This window comes from Mus musculus, chromosome 4 (assembly GCF_000001635.26).
Source record: "Mus musculus strain C57BL/6J chromosome 4, GRCm38.p6 C57BL/6J".
NCBI classification, from domain to species: domain Eukaryota; kingdom Metazoa; phylum Chordata; class Mammalia; order Rodentia; family Muridae; genus Mus; species Mus musculus.
In genome coordinates this window covers 56,649,557-56,677,003 of record NC_000070.6, presented here as the reverse complement: position 1 = coordinate 56,677,003, position 27,447 = coordinate 56,649,557, and the positions used below count along the sequence as shown (strand labels likewise).

Genomic DNA, 27,447 nt, shown 5'->3' with positions numbered 1-27,447 from the left:
TTTTTTTTTAATCCATTTTGTTTTCTTCTCCTGTCTTATTGCTCTAGCTGTAGCTTTAAGCACTATTTTTAATAAAAGTAGACACCTTTGTCTTGGTCATGATTTTAGCTTTGGCCAATTTCATATATGATGGGTATAGGTTCATTGCATATAGCTGTAATTATGTTGAGATGTGTGCCTTCTACTGGTCTTTCTAGAAGACATTCCTCAGTATTTCTATCTCCTTAGTGAATTTCTCTGTTTTATCTTGTGTTGACTTATTTTATTCAGATATTTCTGTTCCTTTCCATCTGTTTAAGAGTTTATCTGTACACTCTTTGATTCCTTTGAACATATTTATAATCATACTTTTGTTTTTCTTCTGGCTTGGGATTTCATTTAATTCTTTCTCATTGCTGGATATTACTGTGGGGATAGTAATTTTTTGGGAGAGTCATGTTTCTTTGACTTTTCATATTTCTTATGTTTTTGCATTGAGATTTATGTATTTGGGATCAAGTAATTGAATGACTTATTCTTTTAGTGGAACTACTTCCAATATTCAAGAAATACTAGTTTGAAGTAGAGCTAAGTTGTCGCTTCTATCCATTGGACTGGGGAGTCTAGCTAGGTAGTTAGACTCATAACCTAGCACTTTGGGCCTTAGGCACAGTTCCTTAGTGTTACCCTAGAAATAGGGATTGTTCATGGAAACAATCACTGTTAGCATGATGTTAATGAACATGATAACCACTATGATAATACAGTAAAAATCAGTTAAATAGCTACCATCTGATTTGACTCCAATGATTTTAAGAAGTGAATCGGTTTGGAATGATGGCTTGGTGGGTAAATACATTTGCTGCCAAGCCTGCTGCCGGCTTAAGTCCTTAGTGGTGGAAAGATCTGAATCTTATAAGCTATCCCATCATTTCCAGATCTGTGCCCTGGCACAGATATTAGTTATCGAGGGTATGAGTGGGATAAAAAAAAAAAAAACAGAGTAAGGATAGTGATTAGTTTTGTGGTTAAATAAAAAAAAAAAAGAAAAGAAAAGTGGAGGAGAGGAAAATAAATAGAAATGGAACAATTGGGGAGAGTGTGGGCAGCTCTGGCCGATGGCAAACAGAAACCAGAAAGGGGAAAATGTCATCCAATGGTCTAAGACAATCCCACTAGATAGTCTTGAAGGAAGTAGGTAGATAGAAGTAGGATTAGAAATGGAAAAAGGAAAAATCTCATGAAAGTCATTAGTTTATAACTTCCTTATTGGTCAAATTTTTTTGTGCTGTGGGAGGAAATAACTTTCTGTTCTGGCCTGTCGATAATTAAATGTCAGGTTTCCAAGTAGCCCTATATTACCCCAAGTGCTTTCTTTCTTTATGATGGAAAAGAAGCAGCCTGAAATTTTGAACTCTGTCATCTCCCATTCGTGTGACTTCTAAGTTAGCTAATTCAGCTCTCTGAGCCTTAGAATCCCTGTTTGCAGAGTAAGGGGAGTGATGCAAGAGACACAGAAAGGGAGGGGCTTGACTTATTTGACACAGTGGGAGCAGCTGATAGACACTGTGATGTATATACATTGAGATATGTGGACGGACATCCGATTGATGGATGGAAACAGCCATGGACAGACAGATACTAGTGAGCAGACTCTAATGAATGGATAGAGAATGATGGATGGAGAAAGAGTGTGAAGGATAGGAAGGGGATGTGATGGGGATTAGGACCATGGTGAATAAGCAGAACCTGCGATGTGTAGATGGAGACTGTGATAGGCTTGTGATGGATAGAACAATAGACACATGCAGACTGTGGTGGATCGTGATTGTGATGGGAACTGTGATTGTGGGACCTGGAAGGAGGCTGTGATGGGGGAGTGGAGACCGTGATGGACAGATAGTGACTGTGATGGATGGATTCACGATGGAGCCTGTGAGGGATGGATGGATCCTTATAAACAGACTGATGTAGGTTGGTCTGGACGGAGACTGTGAAGGACAGAGGCTGTGATGGATGAAGATTTTGATGGGGTGAGGACTGTGATGGACAATCGGTGACTGTGATAGATGGAGGCTCTAATGTAATGGATGTGTGAGGGATGAAGGAAGACTGATGAAGATGGAGACTGTGGTAAATGGAAGTAGTAGTGGGTAAGACTTTGATGGGAGATTGAAGCCATCCTAGGTAGATGGGGTTATATATAGTAGATGTGAGGCTGTTATGACCTTTCTGGGATATGAAGCTAGACAAATGTCAAATTTATTTGAACAGAACTGTGGTTCTTCTGTGGCAGACATTGTAGGGGTCTCTCAGTTCTTGTATTTTTGTAGGAATGACTTCAATCAAGGGACACAAACGGTTAGCACACACACACACACACACACACACACACACACACACACACACACACACACACTTATTTAGCAAAGCAGCAGTTAAGTTAGTGAAACTGAGCAGAACACTTCAAAGAGGCTCTGGAGTAGGCTGCCCTGAGTGGAGCAGAGTAGCACCCTAGTAGAACCTAGTGGGTTCTGTGTGGTGAATTTCTGTTTGTTTTGTTGAGACAGGGTTTCTCCATGTAGCCTTTCTCACTATGTAGATCATGCTGGCTTGTAACTCACAGAAATACACATGCCTCTGTCTCCCAGGTGCTAGGAATAAAGTTATGCAATGCCATGACCAGCTGTCTTGTAGATTTTTAGTCACTTTTTATGACTATTTAAGAAGTGAGTGGCATATTCATGGGATAAGACTCTTTTTCCCAAATCATAGTGGATTTTCCTTTTAGGGCATTTCTTCCCATGATCTCTACAAAAGTGGAGGAGTGTCAAAACAGCAATGCAGGTGATCTTTGGATGACATCATCTCTTTTGAGACCAAGGATCTTTTGTTAGCGTACGTGTGTGGGCAAATGCCCAGGTGGCCTAGTTTCTGGTGTAGCGGAAACAGCTCGACTGCAGCTTCAAGGATATCTAACCACAAAGGGGCACCTGACCTTCAGGCAACAGAGCTACATGATGCAACTGCAGTTTTCCTCAGTGACATCACAGCTAACTCCCTGTCTGGAATAGAGATAAGAATGTAGAGGACACTTTAATATTATATCCATTCAACAACAACAACAGCAGCAGCAGCAGCAACAATAACAACAATAACAACAACAACAACAACAACAACAACAAGAAGCAGTAAGTTTACTCTTGGGGTGCGGTCTATGAGCTTTCTAACTATAGCTGCTTAGCCAGATTTACAGTATCAGGTATGAGTCTTCTCCTGTGGAGTAGGCTTTAAATACAATTAGAAAGAAGTTTGGGGCCCCCATGACATTCGTGATTGCACTGATGGGCATATTTGCCATGCTAGTTGTTAATAAAGCTTGCAGGATTCACCCTGGGTAAGACTTTTCTCCCTGAGCAGCCTGTATAGAACCTTCTGGTACTCTGAAAGCTTGTTAGCAGATAGAAATCTTCTAGGTCATTGGTTTCTCCTTGTCCTATGATGAAAGTATGTAGTGTCTTTAGCAACAGGGTCTTACATCAAGTTCTGGTGGGCAACCAAGAGCAGTGGTGATCGTCCAATTCAGGCCCATGTATTTACCTTCCTTAGTGTTTCTTACTTCATGATTTTAATCCTAACATTCCTCTTTTGGTTGTTGTTGTTATTGTTTGTGTTTTTAATTGGATTATTTTCTTTATTTATATTTCAAATGTTATCCCCTTTCCTGGTTTTCCCTCTGAAAAATACCCTCCCCCTATCCTCTCCCCTCTTCCCCTGCTCACCAACCCACCCACTCCTGTTTCTTGGCCCTGGCATTCCCCCACACTGGGACATAAGAGACTTCATAGGACAAAGGGTATCTCCCACCCCCCAATTGATGTCTGAGTAGGCCACCCTTTGCTGCATATACAGCTGGAGCCATGAGTCCTACCACGTGTTTTCTTTGGTTGGTGGTTTAGTCCCTGGGAGCTCTGGGGGTACTGATTAGTTCATATTGTTGTTTCTCCTATTGGGCTGGGAACCCCTTCAGCTCCTTGGGTCCTTTCTCTAGCTCCTTCATTGGGGACCCTATGCCCAGTCCAATGGATGACTGTGAGCACCCACTTCTGTATTTGTCAGTCACTGGCAGAGCCTCCCAGAGGACAGCTATATCAGGCTCCTGACAGCAAGCTCTTGTTGGCATCCACAACAGTGTCTGGGTTTGGTGATTGTATATGGGATGGATACCCAGGTGGGGCAGTCTCTGGATGGTCATTTCTTCAGTCTCTACTCCACACTTTGTCTCTGTAACTCCTTCCATGGATGTTTTGCTCCCTGTTTCTAAGATGGATCAAAGTATTCACACTATGGTCTTCCTTCTTCTTGAGTTTCATATGGTTTGTGAATTGTATTTTAGGTATTCTGAGCTACTGGGCTAATATCCACTTATCAGTGAGTACATATCATGTGCATTCTTTTGTGATTGGGTTACCTCACTCAGGATGATATACTTCAGATCCATCCATTTGCCTATGAATTTCATAAACTTGTTATTTTTAATACTGAGTAGTACTCCATTGTGTAAATGTACTCCATTTTAAAATAAGATAATTTGTTTCTCTGGAGTCTAACTTCTTGAGTTCTTTGTATGTATTAGATATTAGCCTTCTATTGTATGTAGAAGATCTTTTCCCAATCTGTTGGTGACTTTTTTTGTCTTATCGACAGTGTCCTTTGCCTTACAGAAGCTTTGTGATTTTATGAGGTCCCATTTGTTGATTCTTGATCTTATATCACAAGCCATTGATGTTCTGTTCAGGAAATTTTCCCCTGTGCTCATATGTTCAAGGCTCTTCCCCACTTTCTCACTGTAAGTTTCAGTGTATCTGGTTTTACCTAATATTCCTCTTGATAATAACATTTGTTTTTACTGTAACACATATACAGGGATCTTGACTCTTGAGGGAGGAGTTGTGGGTTGCAAGACCTTCTCTATTGAGTAGAACTGGGCATCTGATATTTCTTTGGAATGATAGGCAAATTATGGTGCATATAATCACTCCAGACCTCCTTGTCAAGTAGGACTTCCAGGACAGTGAAATCACTCTATATTGAATAGATATCAAATACAGTTTGAAGAAATGGTCCCTTACTACCTGTTACCCATTGTAATCCTCACAGTCTACATTTATCTAGCATTTCCTGGGAAGCAGGACCTGCATCTACTGCTTTAAGAGACAATCATGTTAAGCCTCTGAGCCCTTCCTACAAGGTGGGTGCCAATATAATCACCCTGAAAGTGTTAGGCTGATATGAGTGGAGAGACCTGGCTTCCCACAGTCTAGCTGCCTCCCCAGACATTGGCATTTCCTTCTGCTGGTGATGGCCCAGAGCTCACAGTCACCAGCTCTTTGATGCCCAACTCCAGGCTCCGTATTTTTATTTCTTTGAGTCCTTTATGCTTCTCTCTTTGCTTTGCTCCTTCTCATCCCTCTAGGCTCAACCCTGTACCCCCGTTTTAGAAGTTCTTCTTGGACTTTATTCTCCTGAAGGTCCCCCATGCACCTGCTGTCTCACGTTTGCCAGGCTTATTTTCTCCCCAGTGCCTATTAAGATCCATCCCGATATCCTTATTTATTTTTCTGTTTGTCTCTCACCCTGCACCACTACTGGGCCATAAGATCTATGCAGTCAGGGGAAAGAGGGCTAATTTTAACTTCCTGTCTGCAGGTCCTCTGTCAATTGCCTAGTGAGTGTTTGCTGAGATGAGTGAAAAGACAGAAGAATGAATGAATTGTAACTGTAGATGCTGTTGGAATCAAGTTCCTGGAGTCACTCAAAGACTCCATCAACACCAGTTCCATGGCTGGTGTTTTAGGGTTTTACTGCTGTGAAGAGATACCATGACCAAGGCAACTCTTTTTTTTTTGTTTTGTTTTGTTTTGTTTTTGTTTTTGCTTTTGTTTTTCTTTTTTTAAATTGGGTATTTATTTCATTTACATTTCCAATGCTATCCCAAAAGTCCCCCACACGCTCCCCCACCCTCTTCCCTCCCCACCCACTCCCACTTCTTGGCCCTGGCGTTCCCCTGTACTGAGGCATATAAAGTTTGCACGACCAATGGGCCTCTCTTTCCACTGATGGCTGACTAGGCCATCTTCTGATTCATATGCAGCTAGAGACATTAGCTCCAGGGGTGGGGAGGTTATTAGTTAGTTCATATTGTTGTTCCACCTATAGGATTGCAGATCCCTTCAGCTCCTTGGGTACTTTCTCTAGCTCCTCCATTGGGGGCCCTGTGTTTCATCCAATAGCTGACTGTGAGCATCCACTTATGTGTTTGCTAGGCCGCAGCATAGTCTCACAAGAGACAGCTATATCTGGGTCCTTTCAGCAAAATCTTGCTAGTGTATGCAACGGTGTCAGCGTTTGGAAGCTGATTATGGGATAGATCCCAGGGTATGGCAGTCCCTAGATGGTCCATCCTTTCGTCTCAGCTCCAAACTTTGTCTCTGTAACTCCTTCCATGGATGTTTTGTTCCCAATTCTAAGAAGGGGCAAAGTGTCCACACTTTGGTCTTCGTATTTCTTGAGTTTCATGCGTTTAGCAAATTGTATCTTATATCTTGGGTATTCTAAATTTCTGGGCTAATATCCACTTATCAGTGAGTACATATTGTGCGAGTTCTTTTGTGATTGGGTTACCTCACTCAGGATGATGCCCTCCAGGTCCATCCATTTGCCTAGGAATTTCATAAATTCATTCTTTTTAATAGCTGAGTAGTACTCCATTGTGTAAATGTACCACATTTTCTGTATCCATTCCTCTGTTGAGGGGCATCTGGGTTCTTTCCAGCTTCTGGCTATTATAAATAAAGCTGCTATGAACATAGTGGAGCATGTGTCCTTCTTACTGGTTGGAACATCTTCTGGATATATGCCAGAAGGATCCTCCAGTAGTACTATTTCCAATTTTCTGAGGAACCCCCAGGCCAGACTGATTTCCAGAGTGGTTGTACAAGCTTGCAATCTCACCAACAATGGAGGAGTGTTTCTCTTTCTCCACATCCTCACCAGCATCTGCTGTCACCTGAATTTTTGGTCTTAGCCATTCTGACTGGTGTGAGGTGGAATCTCAGGGTTGTTTTGATTTGCATTTCTCTGATGATTAAGGATGTTGAACATTTTTTTTAGGTGATTCTCAGCCATTCGGTATTCCTCAGGTGAGAATTCTTTGTTTAGCTCTGAGCCCCATTTTTTAATGGGGTTATTTGATTTTCTGAAGTCCACCTTCTTGAGTTCTTTATATATATTAGATATTAGTCCCCTATATGATTTAGGATAGGTAAAGATCCTTTCCCAATCTGTTGGTGGCCTTTTTGTCTTATTGACAGTGTCTTTTGCCTTGCAGAAGCTTTGCAATTTTATGAGGTCCCATTTGTCTATTCTCAATCTTACAGCACAAGCCATTGCTGTTCTATTCAGGAATTTTTCCCCTGTACCCATATCTTCGTGGGTTTTCCTACTTTCTCCCAAGGCAACTCTTATAAGGAAAACATTTAATTGGGGATGGTGTACAGGTTCAGAGGTTCAGTCCATTATCATCATGGTGGGAGCATGGCAGTGACTAGGCAGGTGTGATGCAGGAGGAGCTGAGAGTTCTACCTCTTCATCTGAAGGCCACTAGAAGAAGACTGGCTTCCAGGCAGCTAGGATAAGGGTCTTAAAGCCCACACCCACAGTGACACATCTACTCCAACAAGGCCACACCTACTCCAACAGGGCCACACCTAATAGTGCCACTCCCTGGGCCAAGCATATACAAACCATCACAGCTAGGCATGATGCTATGTGCCTTTTATCCCAGCACTAGGGAGGCAGAGGCATGCAGAGCTTTGTGAGTTCAAGGACAATTTAGTTTGCATAGAGAGTTCCAGGGCAGCCAGGGCTGCCCTATGTCAAAAATGAAAACAAAACAAAACCCAGTTCAATTTCACAGTTACATGGCAACCAATCAAACAACCACAGGGATGTACTTTGTGGCTGGGCATGGTGGTCTATGCTATAATCCTAGCATCCATAGGCCAAAACAAGAGTTCAAGGATAGCCTGGGTTGCATGTGAGACTGTCTCAAAGTAGACATTTCTTTGTGATGAACCATATTTGCCACACATGTGAGGGGAACAGGGAACTTTGATAAATTTCCAGTTCTGCAGATTCCCACTTGCTCAAATCTTTCTATTTGCTTTGATGATACATCCCTTGGGAATGGAGGAAAACCTTCAGGCCACCTTAATCATGGAACCTAGTGACTCAGTGCCAAAGAGAGTCATTATGCCCGAAACCTAACAAATCGTTCCTATTCTCTCTCTATGGATGCTCTCTTTTGTGGCTGCAGGTTTCTTGGTAGATTCAACAGTTTGCAGAGGAGGGGTGATTCCTGACTTGGAATACAGACACCTGGTTTCAGATTCCTGTCTGTCAAATGACAGCCTCTGGCTGAGTCTCATTTTCAGCACATGTGATGTTGGGGCTGGAGGCAGAGATCCTCTAATAAGGAAATGTAAGCTACCAAACCTGGTGCAGGATCTGTATTTATAAATAAAGTTTTGTCGAGGCACAACCATGTTAATTCACTTTCACAGTGTACTTTTTGTGTTTGTTGACATGCTACAGTGAGCTGTATCAGAGGCCATGGGGACGATATGTAGTATCTGGCTTTGTACAGAAAAAATTTCAGTCCTCTTTTGTTTTGGTTTTGTTAGTCAAGGTCTTGCAATGTAGCCCAGCCTGGCTTCAAACTCAGAGCAGAGATTATAGCTGTGTACCACATAGTCGGCTAGTCTTCTTTTTGTATGTAGTGAATTAATTCCAGAAAGAGAAAGAGAAAACATCACATAAAAATTAAAAATGAAAAGACAAAATTGATATAATCTTAGGAAAGGAAAGATGAAGGTTGAGAAATAGTCTTCCATGGTCCAGATGCTTGCTTGAGTTTATCCAGTGTTGAAAGGAACATCTACTCTCTGAGAGAGGCCCACATGTGACAGGGGTTATCATATTTAAATGGTTGCAATTCATTTAAAGGATGTGAGACCCTTGGAGAGTCTGTACTGGAGGAGGATTTTCACTGAAACCCCACAAAGCTGTCAAGATGAGCACCCACAGACCCACAGCACCCAATTGTGCTTCAGTTTTGAAGTAATCTGCCAGAAGTCACGATTCATCTGTAATTCATCATTTTGGAAGCTGTGCTCATTTGGTGATATAAATTTCGATCATGTATCTTTGCATATTGTCAAAATGTGTCATTCAACAAATGGATGGTACACACTACATTTTAGAGGCGGGTCTTTTAAAGGATGCATGTTTTAGGCATGGCTCAGTTAGAACTGTTTATCTGAAACTCATCAATGTCTGCCCCAATCATACATTGTTTATAAATATGTGTCCAAGGTCCCTTTGATCATGAAAATACCCTGACACTGTCTTTATTTTCTTTTTAATTACATGTATGTATATATGTATGTATGCATGCATGCATTATGTGAGCCATGGCTCACATGTGAATAACTTGTGGCTTTTAAAAAATATTTATTTATTTTAATTTTTATGAGTACACTGTTGCTGTCTTCAGACACACCAGAAGAGGGCATCAGATTCTGTTACAGATGGTTGTAAGCCACCTTGTGGTTGCTGAGAATTGAACACAGGACCGCTGCAAGAGCAGTCAGTGCTTTTAACTGCTGAGCTATCTCTCCAGTACAACTTGGGGCTATTGGTCTCTCCTCCTCTTCCTCTTCCTCTTCCTCTTCCTCTTCCTCTTCCTCTTCCTCTTCCTCTTCCTCTTCCTCCTCCTCTTCCTCCTCCTCCTCTTCCTCCTCCTTCCTCTTCTTTTGGCGGGGGGGTTTGAGACAGAGTTTCTCTGTGTAGCCCTGGCTGTCCTGGAACTCACTTTGTAGACCAGGCTGGCCTTGAACTCAGAAATCCGCCTGCCTCTGCCTCCCGAGTGCAGGGATTAAAGGCGTGCGCCACCACGCCCGGCTTGGTCTCTTCTACCACAAAGGTTCCTGAGAATGAACTCAGGTCATCTGGCTCAGTGGCAAGCGCATCTACTGGCTGAGCTGTCTCTCTAGCTTGATACTCTTTCTATTGGGATATACTACATTAAAAAAAAACTTTAAAAATTAAAACATAACGCTCTCCCTTTTCTCTTTCCTTCATCTAATCCTTCATAAGTACTGTTCATGGTATTTATTTTTTTAATTATTTATATGTGTATGTGTGTGTGTGTGTGTACCTGTGTGTGTGTATAAAACTTCCCCAGTTAATATAATGTTATTTAGGGCTGAAATACCTGATTTCAGGGCTGACTACTTAGTATTAGATAACCAGTTTTTTTTGGGTGGAGGGGGAAGAGAAAGGGCCCTCCTATGGAACACTATTTCTGCTTTCAGAATTCCTTAGTTGCCTGTTCTTTGTCTAGAGTTGAGGCCTCATGAGATTCCCCACTTTCATGTTGACACATCTATTAGTATCATTCTTGTTCAGGTCTTGTTTAGGCAGCCATGTTGATGAGACTTCATGGGTGTACCTTCTGACATTTCTAAGAGACAAATTCTCACAGCAAACTTCCTATTCTTCTGGATCTTACAATCTTTTTACCTAATCTTCTGCTATGCTCTTTTTGTCTTAGGTGCACAAGTTGTGCTGTAGACATTTTAGTTAGGGCTGGGCACCACATGGTCACTTATTCTGTGCCTTCTGATGGGTTGTGGTTTTCAGTAATGGTCTCTGCCTTTTGCAAGGAGACATTTCTTCAATGAAGGGGTAAGACCTATATTTATCTGTGAGTATAAGAATATTGTGTCATGCCTGGCAGTGGTGGCGCACGCCTTTAATCCCAGCACTTGGGAGGCAGAGGCGGGCAGATTTCTGAGTTCGAGGCCAGCCTGGTCTACAGAGTGAGTTCCAGGACAGCTGGCACTACACAGAGAAATTGTGTCACGCTGGTCCTTGTTTTAGTTCACAGGAACCACATCTTGGTAGAGTGATTGGTTGTCTCTCTCCTTCTGATATCACTTAAAGCTGGTCCTCAGAGAGGAGACTTTCAGTTCACAACCAGCTTGCATCTTCTGGGTGCTGTTTCCAAAGTACCTGGGGTACCCAGCAGTAGAGTCTTACTTGCTTCTGGGATGCAACCAAGGGCAACAGCAATAGACTAGATTTGGAGAGTGTCTTGGAAAACCTTGACCAACAATTCAAAGTCTGTCTCTCAGAATTTTTTTCATTTGCTGATGTCATTCTTCTGCCTTAGAAGGACCCCTGCAGAATATCAATGAAGGAGAGAAATCTTACCAGTCTTGGAATGGTCTTGATGGTAAAGCCAGGACACTGATATTTAGGGGTACAATGAGAAGTTATTCTCTGCTAGGTTCTCTTTCTGTCTTTCTGATTAGTCAAGGGGAACTCTCAAACATATTCTGGATGGTTCTTAGCACCTTTCTACTGTGCATACTTCCTTCTGTTTCACAGGAAGGGAGGAAGGGAAAGGAAAAGAAGAGGGGAGAGGAAAGGAGAAGGGGAGGGAATGGTGAAGGGAGCAGGAGAGAGATGGAGAGAGGTATTCCAGGCATCCAGGCCTGCAGGAAGCACTTCCCACACTCCTGGACATGATGAAAAGCATCCCTGAGTTTTCATTGTATTTATTTTATGGCTGACTTCTGCTCTGGCCAGGGACAGCAGTTTCCATTCATGCTAATTCTGCTGAGTTTCCTCTTAAAATCACTTTCAAGGAAAAAAAGTGAGGAAATGAGGCAAGTTTTACCAAAAAGTATTATGCAAAAAGTACAAAGGGTATGTGGGTAAAAGTCACAGTGTGGTGGCCATGGGGAGTAGGGAAGACATGTCCATGACTAAGACTGAAGAAAACAGTCTAGTTCATTGACCTTATTTTATGGGACTGAAGCCAGTGTCTAGAGAGGGCTTGCTGCTGCACAGCTCTGGTGTCGGGATCAAGGTTAGAACTCTTGGCTCACATTCTTTCTGCCACATGATCTAACTTGGCATTTTGGTCCTTCGTACCCAAACACAGTCAAGTATTTGAGACTTTGGGCTTGTTTTTAAAGAGCTGTTTCCACCAATGTATCCTGCCTCAAGCTAATTACTGTGGCACTGAGGGAACTTCCTGGAGTCAGAGCAGGCCTGCTCTCTGTTGTGGTTCTGATTTAATTTGTAGCTTTCTCCCCACACCCCACAGCATCACAAGGCCATAGAACACCGACTCTGAGAAGAACAAGATTCTTCCTAGAAGAGGGGTCTCCTTTTCCATTAGCATCCCAGGAGACTTTCCTACCTTCCCGCAGTGGGGAATTCAGCACTTTACTATGTTGAACAGTTCAGTTCATGGCAGTGAATGAAATCGGGAGCCAGATAAAATACTTTGTGTTTCATGCCCTCATGCCTGTTTTAGGTACAGAACACTTGAAAACTTGAAGAGTGTCCCATCGTGACAGGTGCTATTGCTTCCCTGTCATTTCGAGCTGGGAAACCCGGCAGAGGACAGGGACTGTCTTTTATTTTTAAATTCCTTCTCCCCTTCCTCCCTCCCTATTTTTTCTTTCTTTTTTTCTTTTCTTTTTTCAACCCTGGGAATGGAATCCAGGGCATTGCATATGCTAGGTAAGTCTTCTGCTACTGACTATACCACAAACCATGTATATGTGTATATGTGTATATGTGTATATGTGCATACATGCATACATGTATATTTGTATATGTGTATATGTGCATATATGTATAAAATATACTTATTATTATATTTAAATAGATTTTTATTCTTTCACTGAGAACTTCATATGTGTTTATAATGTTTCTTGATCATATTCACCTTTTCTCCTCACTCCAACTCCTCTCAGACAGACACCCCATGTCCCTCTTCCAACTCCACATCTTGTTCTTTAAAAAACAAATAACCCACTGAGTCTCATAAGCATTAGCGACATGTGCATGGATGTGGGACAGTTCACTGGCACACGGGGGGGGGTATACATCTGAATAACACTGACTCCCCCAACCATCGTCAGCTGCTAACAGCTCACAGCCGAGTAAGCCCGTTGATAACTTTCCTCTCCTGGCAGCCTTCATAGCACCAAAAGGTGAACAAGTGGGGCCTTGTGAATCCTCCACCATCCATTCTGGAATGTTGACCAACTTGATCATGTGCAGACAACCACAGCTGCTATGAAAATTCGAGTACAGAGGACACTGCCTCGACTCAGGTAACCATGGCCTCTGGCTCTTACAATCTTTCTGCTCCATCTTCCATGATGTTTCCTGAACTTTGGGGGAGATGAGGAATCGTGACATTGATGTCCCGTTCATGGCTGACCACTCTACAGACACTCTCTGCCCTTTGGCTAGTTGTGGCACTCTGGCTCTGTATCAAGGGATCTTTACTATAAAGAGGAAGCTTCTCTAGTGAGGACTGAGAGCTGCTCCACCCTCTGAGGATAGAGATAAGGATTTAGTAGACAGTTTGATACCATGTCCATTTATCGACATAATAGAAGTAGGCTTTCTCTCAGGGATACATGGCACCAGGCATGAGTTTCCTCCAGTGTAATTGGCCTTAAACCCAATCGGAAAGCAGTTGGTTACTTGGATAACATTCATGGAAATATTGTACCCATGGTCCTGTCTTGTCAGGGTGGTTGTTATTGTAGCTCACAGGGCTCAGAGCTTTTTATCATCATGTGTTATTGTAGCTCACAGGGCTCAGAGGAGGACTGTTGATAACTTTTCTCTCCTTGTAGTCTTCATAGCACCAGAAAGTGAAAGCTAGAATACAGGGGGAAGCTTCCTGGTCAGTAGCACCTTGATTTCCTCCTGTCTTGTGACCACACTGCCTTCAGCAATGTGGTCTTTCCATTGAAGTCTGCTGGGCAAGCTGGAGCAATGGTAATATAGCTTGTGTTATTTTGAGGTCTCTGGGACACCTGGCCAACAGCTTGAAGGGAGGTATCCATCTCTTGTCATCAGGCTAAGCTCTTAATCTTTGAGACAGAATTTCCCTAAAGTGTCCAAGGTGGGCTTGAGCACACGAATGTAGCTCAGGCAGGCCTTAACTTACAAATATATAAGTCAAATACAAGGGAGGGCCCATGGCTATTATTATTTTTACACTGGCCTCGCTTTTTATCATCATGTGTTTTTGTTCACCTAACAAATACCCCTAGACGGTATTAAAAAGCCTTGTTAGGTTTAATGGAGGAATAATGTATGTGTGGCACAGCATGTAAACTCTGCCAGCCTCCTATACATGCAGAATGTATGCTGGCCCGTGAATAGATAGATCCCTCAGAGCTCTGTGTTTTAGACTTTATTATTAGCATGTGAATGTGTGTGTATGATATATGTGTGCGAGCGCAGGTACACCCTCTTTTGTCTCTGTGAGAGACAGCTGAGAGAAAGTTTTACTCTGGCCTCCTGTTTCAGATGTATTAATTCAAGCTTAGCTGGATCCATTGCTTTGCGTCAGTGGGAGGCAGAATATGATGGTGGGTAGAAAGTATATGTCAGGGGCTGTTCACCTCAAGGTAGACAGGGAGCAGAGAGGGAGGAAGGGACGTGGGAATAGATGCAACCTTTAGCAGCGTGCCCTAGTGACCTATTTTTTCTAAGTAGCCCTGTCTCTTAATGTTTGTGACACCTCCCTAAAGAACAGCACTAGCTAGGAGCCAAGCCTCAAACACACGAGCATATGGGGAACAGCTTAGATTCAAGCTGCACTGGACTATGCAGGCGGGGTAGGATGCAGTCTGCAGGTCTCAGACCTGAGCCTTGGGGAGACCTCAGAAGTATGGTTCAGGGAAGATAAAAAGGGAAGTGTGGCTTCTTCATAAGACATTTGAAGGTCATGGACAGGCGTTGGGAAGTAGACAAGAGGTTTGAAGGGGGTGGCTGATGAGCTGAGACCACAGATGCCCGTTTACTTAGGGCCAACATGGCAGAGATGTGGATGCCCCAGACCTTTGAATCCCGATGAAAGTAGGGAGCAGAGGCGGCTGTAACCTTTGGTGTCAGTCTCCTCGTGGCAAGTCCAGAGGAGCCTTTTGGTGTGATTGGCTAATGACTATTCCATCCTACCTCATTCCCCAAGTTCCTGACCTGTGAGTGCAATTAAGATGCTGAGTCCTTCCAACCCCAGGCTCTGCCTGTTGACACATCTTGACGGCATCCCGGGCATGTGGAACTCAGACAGATGTGAACTTGCTCTGAAAACCAAGCAGCGAAGGGAACACAGGCTCTCGCCTCAGAGGAAGAGACACCAGGCTACATCGTTATGCATTTTTCAGATGCCACGAGCTCCACCTGAGCCAGTGGTTGTCTCCAAACTATGCATCTGCTTGCACGGTACATGACGATATCTGTTTTCAATAGTTGCCATTCCAAGGCACAGATGACTGTCGAAGCAGGGGATGGATGGTGCAACAAGGCAGCCAGTGGGGGGCAGTGGGGAGCCAAGGGGGGCCAGTGGGAGATCAGTGGGGAGTCAGTGGGGGTCAGTATGTGGGGTCAGTGTGTGGGTCAGTGGGAAGGTCTGGGGGTCAGTGGGGAGGTCAGGTTGCAATCGGTGTTTCTGTCCCCCATACTCAGCTTTAACAGTTCATGGAGGCTCAGCTGAGCTCTTCTTCACTTCTCTCCATGTTGGGTCCTTTCTTTCTCCTCCAGGAAAAGTTGCCACCTTCTGAGATTTAGTTTCTTTAGTTTTCTTTATGCCATCCCTTCTCTGACAGGTTTCCAAAAGTCTCTGATCCTGTACTTTGTCCGACTTGGTCTCCTTGTTACCATGGGAACTGGAGTCTCTTCTGAATTTCTCTAGTCTCCCTGTCACATTTCAGTAAATACCTGGAACCCTGAGAACTATCTCAGTTGTGTTTTTGCTTTCGATATCAGTGGGTTCTCGCTTTCCGACCTCCCCCTCTCTCCCCACCCCTCCAGTCCACCACTCGCTGGTAGACTAGGCTAGACGCAGCTTTTGTGTTGGAATAAAAGTCTTCTCTACTTGGGCAAAGTAGCTTGATGATTAAAGAAAATACTCTAGAGAAGCGGGTGCTGACGTTATGAGGACTGAGTACCCTCTAATTTGGAGGCTTAATGCTTTGAGAAAGAATAAAGGCTCATAGCCCGTGACACATCCTACCCGGGCTTTGTTCTAGCCAACGATGTTTATTGGCCAGAATGTTTTTCATGTTCTGCTTTGGGCTGTCTGAATTCTTGCCCCCAAAAGGCAGATGGGTCACAGTGGAAGGGGGTAAGTTAGCAGTAATGAAACCTTTTCTACAGGGCTGGTAATGACCAATGAGGTAATGTCTCCGACACAGGTGGCAGGGGGTAGGTGCTTAGTGAATACGATGTCTTGGAACCTTTGAGAAGAAAGGTGCTCAGAACTGCGGTGAATTTCCCGAGTTCTTATAAAGAGTATAATGGGCTGTCCCACGTATGAGCAGCAAGTCACTCACTTTGAACCTGGCCTTATTGGGTTTTGACCTGGTCAGGGAAGCCCGTGGGCTGTGCCAACATGCATTTGTTTTGTTACTCACCAGGGATACCTGGTAAAAATCCACCCTAAGGCAGCAAGGGGTTAGGTATGTATATTTGGTCCTAAATAACAGAGTCGCCTGCTGCTCTGACTTCTCTCTTAGGTTTCTCCTTAGCTTTACCTCTCGTGAACTTAAGTTCTTGTCCTGATAAAAAGTGTGCCATGTGTAAGGACAGCTCCCCTTCTCATTGCTCTCAAGCCATTCTGTCACTGTCTCCAAGTGTGGCCTGAGGCACTGGGGAAGGGTTCTCTTGTTTGGCAACAGGGACAGGAGGTAGAGGCAGAGTCTGCTGCTGGAGCATCATGGTGACATCCCAGAGTCTATTCTGTATCCAGAGCCTTCCATTTGCCCTGACCACTGTGTTCTTCTATTACTGAGATAATTTTGAGTCATAAAAGCTAGATATTGGTAAAGAATTTTATTCACTACTGAATGCAGTCCTATGCAGTACTTTGGCCAAAGCTGTTTTATTTTGTTTTGTCTTTGTTTTTTCAAGACAGGGTTTCTCTATATAGCCCTGGCTGTCCCGGAACTCACTCAGTAGACCAGGCTGGCCTCGATTTCAGACTCAAGATAAAAGTCAGGTTTCTTTGCGACTCACTGATAAGTCTCTCTTTATGGAGAGGAACTGTTAGAAGAACCAGGGAGACATGGCCCAAAGCAGAGGGAGTGAAGGTGGGGGCTTAGGGAGTGGTGCCTCCCGCTAATGCATATGTGCAGGGATCTTGGAGGAAAGGGTACTGGGAGGTATCAGTTCCCTCTGTGCTCTGCAAGAGGAAGACTCTTGGCTAGATTGGCTCCATGTGTGTAAGGCCCCATGGGGGAATTTCCTGAGGTTGGCCCATTGCTGACAATTCCAGCATCTTTGTACCAGGAGGCCTCTCCTAGAACTCTGACGGGGGAGGACAGTTGCAGCGTTATCAGCATGAGTGACAGGCAGTACTGGCAGTTGGGAAGCATGAGGACAGGACCTCCATCATGTTTCACTGTGCCCTGGTTGGTGGGTACTGACAGCTGGGTGGCAGAAGGCAGGGTCACATGACCTACCACCCAGCAGTGATGGAAGAGCTTCCAAAGGACAATGCCACAGGGGAAGAGGAAAGCAGAGGCACAGTGGGGGTGGCGGGTGAAGTGTGCTTCTCTGTGCATGTGTGATCTCTCGTCGCTCGTGAGACATGGTGGAAACTTTGAAACTGGACATCTATTAACTCCCTGGGGCTGATGTACCAAGTGGCTATGAACTTAAGAAAACAGAGATTTGTTCTCTTACAGTCTTGTAGGTCAGAATCCCAAAGTGAACATGTTTGCCAGACTCCACTCCCTCCCAAGGCTCTGGGGGACAATTTGTTCCTTGTGTTTCCCGGCTTTTGGTGGCTGTTGACCTCCTGGATGCTGCCACACTCTGATCTCCGCCTCAGTCTCCATTCAGTCTTCTTTCTTGTGCTTTCCACATTTCTCCCTGTCTCTTTCTTCATAATCCTCCCTTCCTCCCTCCTTCTCTCCCTCCATCCCTCTCTCCCTCTCTTCTTCCTCACTTCTGGGCAGTTTCACAAGACCTATTTTCTTGACAACATTTTAAGCACACACTACCCTATTGTCAGCCACATCCATTGTGGAACAGATTTCTGGATCTGTACAACTGAAATTGCGTTTGCCCCTCCTGTCTCCTGGTACCTACCATTTTATTTCCATGCCTTTAGGAAAGACTTCACAATCATCTTCAGATTTTGAGCTTATCATGTTGTTCTGGGGACCTTGTCTTAAGAGTCTTCGTTAATTAAATCTATAAAGTGCCAACCCCCCCAATAAGGCAGAACATATGATTTCTGAGAATTTTATATGGGCATATCTTTGGGCATGCCACCTTCCACTCACCAGTCAGGGCCCAATGATGGGGAGAGTGGGGTGAGTCAGAGAGAGCAATCTTGGGGGCTGTGACCCTTTCACTGTGTTGAGGAGTTTGGCCTTAGTCCCTTCCTTCAGTCAGACTACCACCTTGAACGTGTACGCTGCAGTCTCTGTAGTGACTTCCCCTTCACACAAATTTCTCTTTGCAGTGCCTTCCTCTGGCCTCAGATCAAAGACCCATTGGCTGATTTTTGTGTAGCTCAAGGCTCCTTTTCCTCTGCTAATGAATGTCTAATTTATACATGTATTATATATGTATCCAGCGTCTGTCTTCTTTCAGCAAGAGACCTGTGCCAGCCCCTTCCCCATGTCCACAAGCTTGCTGGCATTCTTCTTCCTTCCTTATGTTTAGATTTTTGTTCTTTGAGTTAGGACCAGGGAGCTGGTGGAAGAAACAGAGAAACTCTCTAGCATCAGAACTGGATTCCACATTGACATGGCTACTTTGCTCTGGGACTCTGGGTATGCCCGGATTGCTGTGGTTTAAATGTAGAAATGTGTGTGAAAACTTAGTCCCCAGAGAAATAATATTGAGAAGCAAGTCAAAGATGCCTAACAGGAGGATAATTATGTCTTGAGGGCTCTGTCACCAGTGGATTAATTGTGGGTATTTGATAAAAGGATGAGTGTGGCCTTCCACTGTTCTCTCCCCACCTCTCCCATTTACTGTGTGCATGTGTGTGAGCCTGCATGTGCGTGTGAGTGTGTGTGTGTGCGTGTGTGCATATGCATGTGTGTGTGTACATTAGAGGACACGTTGTCTGACTTCCTACCAGGTGGGGCCAGGGAACTTCAAGTCATCAGACTTGGCAGGAAGAGCTGTCACCTGCTGAGATCTCTCTTTAGTCTTCTCAGATTCTCTTGATTGCCACGGGGTTCTTGCTCGGTGCAGATCCCTGGTCCGTAGACGTCTCAGCTCCTGGAGCTGTAAGAACGGCATCAACCATGCCAGGTATCCTACGGTAGAGTCAGGAAGCTGACGGACACAGGTCTTCTCACTCTGCGTCTGGAGAAGGGGGATGGTCATTCTCACTTAGAGGAACACAGGTAGTTGTGGCATCTGGCCTGGGGGAGGTATGTAGCAAGCTAGTTCTTTTGCTTTTCCATTTAGGTGTCTTAAGAAGTCACCTTCTTGTCCCCACCAGAGATAGAACCCTCTTCTGGCACTTTGGATCTGAAGACAAACACACAAATTATTCAGCAGTGACCAATTTTGCACCATGGCAACCTGCTGTTTTCAATCACCCGCCTTTACTCTGTAGCAGCTGTGGCATGCGTGGCCTGGCCAACTGTAATTGTAGTCTTGTGACGTGCTCCAGATGTGGAGGTATTCTGCCAGGTGTTTATTTTGAGTGCATAATAGGAGTATTTTAGCACACTCAGCCTTTTTTTCTTCTAGTCTCTTGCCCTGTTCTGAAAGATCTTTCAGAAAAGATCTAGGCCTTGGTCCACACTCTGTGTCTAGGAGTTTGAGCTTTAGGACTCTTTTTGAAGACTTTTATCTGAACTTCCTAGTTCTTCCTGGCTTCCCTGGCTCCAGAAGCCTACATTGAATAAATAAATAATTCTAAAAAGTTACTTTTATTTCTCTCTCTCTCTCTCTCTCTCTCTCTCTCTCTCTGTGTGTGTGTGCACGCGCATGCAAGTGTATGTATCTGTATGTCTCTGTCAGGCCATGGAGGCCAGGAGAGGGTGTCAGATCTCTTGGAGCAGTTATGGGCAGTTGTAAGTTGCTAACTGTGGGTGCCGAGAACTAAATTCTAGTCCTCTGGAAGAGCGCTAAGGCCTCCTTACAATGGAGCCATGTCTCCAGCCCAACAAATACTTTGCCAACATCTTCCACATTCAAGGCTGTCTTCTAAATACTAAAGAAATGACATTTCTTAAATAAAGCAGAGTTCTTGCCTTTGTGGAGCTTATAATCCAACAGGGATGTAGATAACAAGAAAACCAAGTCAATATATCCTTTATATCCCCATGGCCAGATGCTGAAGGCTGGGCCTACGGTTCATGGTGCTGTAGGGATGGAACAGGGCCTTGTGTGAGGAAGCTAGGCCACAGAGCCAGTGCCATGAAGAGTCAATGGGACCCTGTTGTCTTCTCTCTCCTTCTATTCTTCTCTCTCTACTTCTCGAGGCCCATGAATGAGAGAGGTCTCCATCACGCATCACCCACCACAGTGCGTTCCCTTGCTATGGAGGTCCAAAGGCAACAGGAGACCATGGTCTGCAGCCTCTGAATCTGAGGCCCGGAGTGAACCCTTCCTTCTTTTGAGTCATTCATCTTGAGTGTTTTGTAACTGTGACGGGAGCCTGACTAACATGCACATGCTATTATTATATTACATGTTAAATGAATATAAACCAGGCTGAGATGATCAAGTACGAGAAGTCACTTCTTGCAGAATGCCTCCAACAGAACAGACGGATCAAAATAGAAGTGTGTCTCTTCCCTCAGTAAGAAGACATCTGTTAGAGCAGCTGCTAAGTCACCAGAGATCAGCCTTTCTCCCCTCTAGTCTGTGGTCCTCAACAAGTGGCTAATATGCCACTCGACCCGATCTGGCTGCTCCAGCTCCTACCATCAGGTCTGGATTCCAGAGAGGAGGAAAGAGGGAGCAAAATGGCATTGCTCTCTCTTAGATGTTCCCTTTTAAAAGTCGTTACTTCTATGTTCATCCCCTTGGCTAAGGACTTAGTTATATAGAAACATTTGGCTGCGAGAGAAGCTAGGGAATATTTTGTCTATTTTGGGTAGCCACATATCTTGCTAAAAATTCAAGATCGGACTTTCACAGGGGAGAACGATGAGAATGGATCTAAGGGGATCCCCAAGTGCTGAGAGCTTTCTCAGGTGGCATCATTAGCATAGAGACAGAACATGATTTTACCCAATTCAGATCACCCGGTCACTTCCTCTGTGCTTGGACTAGGAGATGGAAAGACAAGTGATGCACAGATCCACCCTCCATGTTTGAGATTCAGAGCAGAGATGGCAAGCTGGTGACATGAGGTGGTCAACAGGCACAGTGTGTTTGGCTGACTGACGTGTGAGCCAGCACTCAAACTGTCACTTGTTTGACAGTACTCAGAACTGTCACAGAAGGAGCCAGCTGGCTTTCAAGCTCTTCACTCAGAGGGTTCCCCTGTGTCCAAGGCTGAAAAGCAACAGGCCCTTCATGCTGGGTGATACCATTTGACTAAGAAATGTGTTCATGCACGCTGCTGGGGAGATAGCTGAGCTGCTCAAGTCGCTGCTATGCATTCATGAGAACATGAGTTCGGATCCCCAGCACCCGTGTTAAAAATACAAAAACTAAAACCAAACAAAAAACACAAACAACAACGACGACAACAACAACAACAACAACAACAACAACAACAACAGCAACAAACCAGACACAGCAGCAAGTGTTGGAAGTCCAGGAACGGGAAGCAAGAGATTGATGGAGCCAGGAACTTAATGGCCTGACAGTCTAGCCACGGAGAGAGCTCCAAGGTTAGTGGGAGACCCTGCCCCACAAAATGAGGTGGTGAGTGTGGTGCAAGGCTTTCCCTGAAGATGGCAACCCTCTGAGAAAGCTCAGCAGGAGAACGACCATCTACAGTCTTGTGCTTAAGTCCCCTGTGAGACTGTATCGCTGGTGCTCTGCAGCCTGCACTCAGCATGTTGGTAGTTGGCTGGTTGGCTCTTGGATCCAGTGCAAAAGCGGTGTGCAAAGACAGGTTGAGAAATGAAAGGGGGATTTCATGGTTTCTGCCTTGGGGGTGCTTAAGATAAAAGGTTTAGAACGGCAAAGAATCCTTTTGTCCAAAAGGTCTCCCCTCTTCTGCTTTGCTTGTTTACTTGGTAAGCAGACAGGAGAAGGAAATGTTCTGGTACAAATACATAGCCTGAGGGAGCTGGAACTGTTTCTGCTGCCAGGAACACCCCAAACAGAGCCTTGAGTGTTTCCGCAGCCCTGGGGCCACTCAGAGCCAGCTTGGGTAAATGTGGAGATGGCTTTGGGTCTAGTCCTGGCCAGTGTAGAGCGGGGCGATGGGGGAGGGGATCAGCGGCTTCCCCTCTGAGTGATAGTGAAAGACTGAACCAGACCCTGAATTTTTACTTAGCATAAATGTTACTGCATCACAGCAGCTACATGAAGCCTGCCTGCAGGGGAGAGAGCTCCAGAGTGGATTTAGCACCTAGGTCTTCAATCTTTTGGGTCACAGGGAGTCGTGGCGTGACAGAGTCACCAGGGACTCATTCTTTCTTTGTTCTCGTCTGATCTTTCACCCCTTCATTCATAGAACACTAGCTGTGGTATCCCTGTTCCAGGTAGGAAAGTGGAGGTTAGTGGTAATCCTTCCTTCTTTAGTGGAGGCTAAAGTTACCTACTTGTGAGAAAAAGTCACTGTAGTTCAGGGAGAGAGAAGGGGCGGGGGGGGGGTGTGGGGGAGAAAGAGGGAGAGACAGGAGGACAGGAGATGGGAGAGAAAGAGGCAGAGGCAGAGACACAGGGAGAGAGAGAGAGAGAGAGAGAGAGAGAGAGAGAGAGAGAGAGAGAGAAGAAGAAGAAGAAGAAGAAGAAGAAGAAGAAGAAGAAGAAGAAGAAGAAGAAGAAGAAGAAGAAGAAGGAGGAGGAGGGGGAGAAGGGGGAGGAGGGGGAGGAGGGGGGAGGGGAAGGAGGGGGAGGGGGAGGAGGGGAAGGAGGAGGAAAGGTGGTAATTAGACTCAGGGAAAGCCTAAGAATTTTGCTCCGGACCCAGATATAGCTGTCTCTTGAGAGACTATGCCGGGGCCTAGCAAACACAGAAGTGGATGCTCACAGTCAGCTATTGGATGGACCACAGGGCCCCCAATGGAGGAGCTAGAGAAAGTACCCAAGGAGCTAAAGGGACCTGCAACCCTATAGATGGAACAACATTATGAACTAACCAGTACCCTGGAGCTCTTGACTCTAACTACATATGTATCAAAAGATGGCCTAGTTGGCCATCACTGGAAAGAGAGGCCCATTGGACACACAAACTTTATATGCCCCAGTACAGGGGAACGCCAGGGCCAAAAAAATGAGAATGGGTGGGTAGGGAAGTGGAGGGGAGGGTATGGGGGACTTTTGGGATAGCATTGGAAATGTAATTGAAGAAAATACGTAATAAATAAAAAAAAAAAAAGAAAAAAAGAGAGAGAAAAAAGAATTTTGCTCCAGAGACACACTGCGATCCTTTCCCTTCCTTTTTGTCTCCCCTTCTCTTCAAAAACTAGCAGCAGCCAGCTAAGCTCTAGCTGGTTTCTTCGCCCCTGGGAACCTTTGACGAAAGCACTGCTTATTATTTCAGGAAACTCTTCATGCCATGGCAGTGGGAACACATCCTTGGTTCTTGCCACAGACTGTTGGCAAATATGGAGTAACTAATAGCTGCCAGTCACATCGTCCCTGAGCCCGGACTTCAAGAAGCTCTATTCCCAGGTCGCCTCACTTCCCACCCCTTGACTCTTGCCCTACAATTCATTTAGAGTTGAGCTGAAGTCTGTCCAAGCCCTGGCTCTGTGTCTGCACAGTGGCACTTGACCGGCCTGCAGTGGAGGGCACAGGCCTGCTTCAGAAGAGGCCTGGAATGTGCCCATGTAGTATGTTGTAGCTGAGCCAGGCGACTGGAGCAGGCTAGACTTTTCTGCTCTGGGGACTCTCTGGCTTCTGTGTAGCACAGGCTGTTCCCAAGTAAGTGACTAGTTTGCCCTGGGACTAGCTTCAAGAGTGAAAAGGAGGGCAGTTGATTTAATACAACACGCTGTTTCAGAGGGCTGAGCTAAACTCAAAATAGAATTCTTCAAATACATCTTTTGATTTTTTTTTTAAACCCACAGATGACTTGGAAAAAAACAAAACAAAAACTAAGATTCCCAGACAGAATGTGGTATTTGATACCACTTAATGATCGTATGCATATCTGCATATACGTGGGGTGCTCTGCTGACATGTGTGTCTGCACTGTGTCTCCACAGCAGAACTTGGATCATGCTTATCTTTACACATTTGAACATATTTAATTGTAACTGTTTCTTTTACTCTTTATTTACTCTTTCTCTCTCTCACTGTCTTTCTCTCTCTCCCTCTATCTTTTTCTTTGTTTCCCTCTGTCTCTCTGTCTCCTCTCCCCTCCCCCCATGTGTAAGCACAGTGTCATGCATGCAAGGATGGAAGTCAGAGTACAACTTGCAGGAACTGGTTTTCTTCTATCACTATGGTGGGGGGTGGTGGTGGTGTCTGAGGGACTGAATTCAGGCTGCCTGGCTTGGCAGGAGGTGACTTTACTGGTTGAGCTGTATCACCAACCCTAACAGGGTGTGTAGGTCTCCTGCCTGCCTGCCTGCCTCCCTCCCTCCCTCCCTCCCTCCCTCCCTCCCTCCCTCCCTCCCTCCCTCCCTCCCTCCCTTCTTTCTTTCTTTCTTTCTTTCTTTCTTTCTTTCTCTCTTTTTCTTTTCTTTCTTTCTCTCCCTTTCTTTCTTTCTTTCTTTCTTTCTTTCTTTCTTTCTTTCTTTCTTTCTTTCTTTCTTTCTTTCTTTCTCTCTCTCTCTCTCTCTTTCTTTCCTCCCTCCCTTCCATCCCCTCCCTCTCTCTTTTCCTCCCTCCCTCCTTCTCTCCCTCCTTTTCTTCCTCCCTCCCATCCCTCCTTCCCTTCCTTCCTTCCCTCCTCCCACCCTTTCTTTTTCCAAAGAAAAGATAATCCCCAATGAATTCACTTTTTTTTTTTTTTTGAAGAAAGAAATTCCATTTCCTCTCTGGTTGAATATTACTTTGCATTTTACCTAGTACTTTTACACATCATTTATTTTGAAATGTCTATGACCCTAAAAGTGTAATACAATTACCCTCAATTTATAGCTACAGCAGCCTGAGGCTTGCGGAAGTAAAATGAAGGTTTTTACCGAATCTTCTCTCTTTCTCCTCAATCCTACATTTTACAGGTATAGAATTTTATCTGACACTATGAGGCCCTTGTGACTTGCACTAGCTATTTGTCCTCTTAGTTTACCCATCTGTGAAATGGGTTAATGCTATATCATCCTGTGGGATGTTTGAGAGACTGAAATGTGGCAGTGGACATGAAGCACCAGCACAGCCCCTCCCCCATGGCCATCACTTGAAGTCAGTTCTTACTATTCTTGGCCATCTTTGGAGTGGACACCTCCCTGCTCTGGGTGTACTTATCAGGTGAAGTGAATGGGTTGGACTCAGTGGTGATTTGAAAGTCTGCATTTTAATTCCCTAGTTCTTCAATTATGCTGTATATGAAGCAAAGTCTTTGAAAAATGGAGTTGCAAGACATAGTTGTCATTCACTCATTTCTCTGTTCTGCAAATTAACAACCAACTAAACCTGATGTGATAGGGCCCACAGAGGTGCCCTCGTCAGTGTTTTCTAGGCAGTCATGAAGAGTCTGAGTCCCATCCCAGCCTCAGACAAACAGTGGGGCCACAGTGCATGCCTTGGGGTGCAGAGACAGGAGGATTTCGGAGAACTTGCTGGCTCATCAGACTAGTTGAGTTGATGAACTGTTGGTTATATGAGAGACTATTTAAAAACAATTAGGTGCAGAGCTGATGAGATGCCTCACTGGAAAGAGTGCTTACTGTGCAAGCTTGGTGACTGGGGTTCAACCCTGGAATCCACTTAATATGGAAAAAGAGATGGCTTATTGAAGTTGTCCTCTGACTGACATGTGTGCACTGTGGCTCATGTGCCCACACAGACACCACACACACACACACACACACACACACACACACACACACACACACACACACTGAGAGAGTGAGAGAGTATCTACAAGGGAAAGAGCCGCAGAGGCTACATACATCCTTGGATTGAATGTGCACTCCCTGTGTGAAACATCAATCCACTGATGACAGAGCCCTCAAGACCTAATTGACCTCTTGTTAGGTGTCTTTGACTTTGATCTGATATCCTGAAAGTATATGAGAGAGACCATTAGGAAGAGAGAGGAGTGGGTGGAGAGAGTTAAGAGAGTGACCAGGAGAGGGTAGATGTGCTTAAAACATGATATAAATAGATGGAGGTGCCACAGTAAGACTCATGAACATGCACAATTACTATGCACCAATGACTATAGCAATAACACACAGACCAGTGAACCAAATATCTGAACACTGCAGAGTGTGGGCAGGGTGCTCCTGCCATAGGATGGCCAGGCATGACCATAGAGCTGGGTTACCTGGAGGAAACAGTGCCGTGATCCTTGTTAAGCTCCACCCTGGCTGTAGCAGTGCTGAGGGCTGTCCTGAGTAGGTGCTTCTCTTGGTTCTAGTTGTATCTGCTTTTGCTCATTTGTGTTGGAACATGAGACATGAGTAGAGTTCATGCCACGTCATAAACCAGAAGCTTGCATGTGGCATTTCTATCTTTAAAGCTCTACTGGGAAACCTTGTGGGAATTTCCCAACTTGGCTGAGTTGATAACAGAGCTTGGGGTGGTGGCCTGGTAGACTGCTGAAGGATTGATGGTGGCTGATTCCAGAGGAGAGGTGCATGATGCTGGAACATAGGTCAGGGTCATGGGGAGGGGGTGATTCTGTCTAGAACAGAGCCAGCTAGTGACAGATTGGCCGAGGACTGTGGCATGGCCTTTATTAATTAGTTGAGGTCAATGCACCATTGGTCATGGTGTTCTTGGGCTTCTCTGGTGTCAAGTGGCCAGCCATTAACACTAGTTGCCAGTAAAAGAGTCATTTTGTCTCTGCTTTTTGATAGGAATGAGTTTAGAAGACAATGGCTGGCAAAAGGAGACAGCAGTAGCAGGCATCTGAGTAGTGAAGGATACCCTGTCACATGTTCCCACCCATTTTTCTGCCTCCTGTTCAGCAACTGGGGAAGCTGCAGTGTTGCCTGCCCCCACCCCCACCCTCTCCCTCTCTCTCTCTCTCTCTCTCTCTCTCTCTCTCTCTCTCTTTCTCATGCACTCTTCCCTCCT

The 27,447-nt window shown here is 44.9% G+C and overlaps 1 long non-coding RNA gene across 6 annotated transcripts in view; it reads left to right on the top strand.

The window, feature by feature from the left end:
* The window catches only part of Gm34687, a 91,471-nt gene that overhangs the window by 37,422 nt on the left and 26,602 nt on the right, over nucleotides 1–27,447 (top strand). For 4 of the 6 annotated variants that reach the window (XR_390590.2, XR_881296.1, XR_881300.1 and 1 more), the window contains 2 exons: nucleotides 13,098–13,238; nucleotides 20,607–22,831. This is a non-coding gene — a long non-coding RNA (predicted gene, 34687). Of the gene's footprint in view, nucleotides 1–13,097; nucleotides 13,239–15,118; nucleotides 15,485–20,606; nucleotides 22,832–27,447 lie in introns of those variants that run through there. The other 2 variants (XR_881298.1, XR_881299.1) reach the window with 2 other exon arrangements.